The sequence below is a fragment of the Oncorhynchus tshawytscha genome, linkage group LG02, assembly GCF_018296145.1.
Source record: "Oncorhynchus tshawytscha isolate Ot180627B linkage group LG02, Otsh_v2.0, whole genome shotgun sequence".
NCBI classification, from domain to species: Eukaryota; Metazoa; Chordata; class Actinopteri; order Salmoniformes; family Salmonidae; genus Oncorhynchus; species Oncorhynchus tshawytscha.
In genome coordinates this window covers 15,807,855-15,811,027 of record NC_056430.1, presented here as the reverse complement: position 1 = coordinate 15,811,027, position 3,173 = coordinate 15,807,855, and the positions used below count along the sequence as shown (strand labels likewise).

At 40.3% G+C, this 3,173-nt stretch overlaps 1 non-coding gene across 1 annotated transcript; it reads left to right on the top strand.

The window, feature by feature from the left end:
- Positions 1-2,890: 2,890 nt before the first annotated feature.
- On the top strand, positions 2,891-2,944 carry LOC112247079. The gene has a single exon (XR_002953011.1). It is a non-coding gene; the product is annotated as a U7 small nuclear RNA (small nuclear RNA).
- The last annotated feature ends 229 nt before the right edge of the window (positions 2,945-3,173 follow it).

Genomic DNA, 3,173 nt, shown 5'->3' with positions numbered 1-3,173 from the left:
CTAATCTGGACTAAAAGGGCCGCTGGAGTAGTTCTCTCCAGAGCAGTACCCATATCCTTTCCCTTGTTCTTTTAACCCTTCTCTCCTCACCCTCACCCAGTCCTCCTTGCCTGGCATGGTCTGGTCAAACTCCCTCCCTGGCCCCTCAGTGGTGCTCCACAAGTCTGTCTCTGTCCCTCTCTGGTGTTCCACAAGGCTGTCTCTCTCTCTCTCCCGTCATTGGTGTGCTAATGAGGTAGTGAGGGAGTGCCTGACTATGTCTCTTGGGGGCATAATGGGAGAGGGGTCAGAACAGGAGTTCCCTTTAGCCACTGTGACAGAGGGGACTGCCTCCCGCCTCCATTCCTCTCAATGTGAGCAGGTCTGTGACAGCTGTCCCTCTGCACTGTCAATCACTCTGAATTCCACACTGAAAGGGACACGGCTTTGTGGTTGAAAACAAAACAGGGATTAAACGGAATAGAAACGTAGAATGTGCCATTGAGACTAATGATGTGATAAGAAGGTACTTTTGGATCTAGGATGAACTTACTAAATGAAATGACATTTTATTGGTCGTGTACACATATTTGGGTGTAGCAAAATGCTTATGTTCCTAGCTCCAACAGTGCAACAATACAAAACAATACACACAAATCACCCAAATAAAAATAAAGGAATGAACTAATATAGAAATATTAGAACGAGCATGTCAGAGTCCAGAATATAAATATATATGTATATGATGGTGTGTGTAGACATTATGGACGGTATATGAATAGAAAAGGTGTGTACAGCAGTTGTTGTATAGGATGGTCCTTGACTAGAATACAGTGATTCTCAATATTATATATAAACAAGTGATCCTGAAGATTATATATAGTCAATGAATTAAGTCTATTGACACCCCTGTGCTTCAATCTAAACAACAGAATAAAAAAATCCCCGTCAAAATCCGTCAGTTTAGCCTAGAGATATCAGTTTTTTTGCATGAGCTGCATCTCAATCCACCACATCCACCTATGTCAGCCTTCCACATCTACAGTGGAAGGTGACCGAGCTATGGCTGTGTTTGTCAGACCTTGAGACATTGCGAAAATCGGTCTTTTCACAAAAACGTCTGTTGTGTCCGAATGGTTTGGGCTACGAACTATTATGACCCCACTGTGGAAAGGGGAGACTCTCATGAACACAATGTTGCTTTACTACCCTTACAAGTGTCATGGGACTCGTCAGAAGGTAACCCATACACATGAATAGAAATATGGAGGTAGTTTTATGCCAACAGAATAATGGTTTAAATATGTGTCCAAAAAAACGTTATATTTCCCGAGCTTTCTTCTAACTCCTAGATATAGGACAGACACTTTAAAACCTTATTCCTTCTGATTTATTTTTGTCTGTATTTTTTTATACCTGAAGGGGTCATTTGATTCGAAATCATAGCTAAATGATCCATGGTATATGACCATCTTAAAATTATTCCATATGTTAGCTTAGTAGAACCCCTCCTCCCCCAACATCTTAGACTTTTAGAGGTTTAAGAGAAGAATCTCTGAAGTCTCCTAACTCTTTTGCCTTTTCAGGTTCCCAACAATGGTTTCACTGAAAACAAACATCACTTGGATGAACAAGGAGCCGTTGTGACTTAAGTCGTGGCAGCCTAGGCAGTACATCATAAGAGAATAAATCTCACATCAATTATTCAACCTTATTGAATGGAATAGGTTTATTCTGCTCTCCTTCTCACAACAGAAACCTGCAGTGCTGAGCTGACCAGCAGCCTCTGAGAGGAACCCTCAGCAAGCAGCATGCAATAACGTTATCATCACAAAGACATAGAACTAATCAATACCACGTGCCCCTATGAAGATCAAGCTAATGCACAGTCCTGATTGAGGCTTGTTAGCCAAGAAAGAGAGATCTACTAGAGAGGACAGATAGAGTGAGGGAACGAGGGAGAGAAGAAAAAAATCGATGACCCCCACCCCTCCCCTTCTCTCTCTCCCGGCCCTCATTCAAGCGTGTGAGGCACCGGTAATGCCGACTGCTCTAACAGTAAAACTGGAAGATTCCACAAATCAGCATGTCGCTGAGTTTATAAGGCAAAAAAAGGGAGAAGGAAGGAAGGCTTAACTGTGTGTATTTATATTGAGTCCTCCTATGAAGATGTGTTCCAGCCCGTGCCAAAGCAGTATGCATTATTGGGTTCCATTAGGTTGCATCGGTGGTTTACATCACTGGTTGAAAGAGTTCCCACCAAGATATATGTAAGGCCCATTAGATTTGAAATGCTTCTCTTTCCAGCAGAAAGAACCCTGGACTAATCAGCTGCGGGACACATTTCTTTGGACATAATCGTCAGTTCCAGAGATATAATAGACTATAGCATTATTTCATGCTAACACGGTTTCTCATTGAAAATGTACAACAGCGGTCTTGGCTGCTTTACCCATGAGGGTCCTCTGCGTAGTGTTGCTTTTCTTATTAACACTCTACCCACATAAAAAAATATTACAGTTTACCACAGAATTATGTAGTATACTGTAGAATACTATATTACACACTATAGTATCCCTCGATCATGTGTAGTACTTCGTATAGAATTGTGTAGTATACTATAGAATATCCACAAAAAAACGGTGTATTAAATACTACAGAAATGTCTACAAAAACACTACCGTCCTTAGAAACACACAAAAAAAATTTACTATAGCAAATACTACAGTATTCTATTTGCATATACCCTGCCCATTCCCCTCCCCCATAACCCAATTTGTGCCACCCGTAAGTAAGAAACCTACATGCCAAGTATAGGGCATACAGAATATTGTGTTCCCTATGATTATAGAAAAACATTCTCTGGGTTTTGAACTCTCTGTTCAGAACCCAGTCCTACCTACTGTTATGGAACAGTTGCTCTTTCAGTATTTCTCCAGTAGGTTTCCTCAAAGAGAAAGCCCCCCAAAGATAATAAAACAAAAACTCTTCAGCAAATTCTACAGTAATGTCACCAGAAACGCTACACTAAATACTACACTATACCGTACTACAATCCACAAAAACACTACAGTAAATACAAAAGTATAATATAATCCACAAAAACACTACAGTAAATACTATTGTATACTACAGTCAGCAAAAACATTACACTAAGTACTATAGTATATACTACTACATTTTAAAAACAGTAT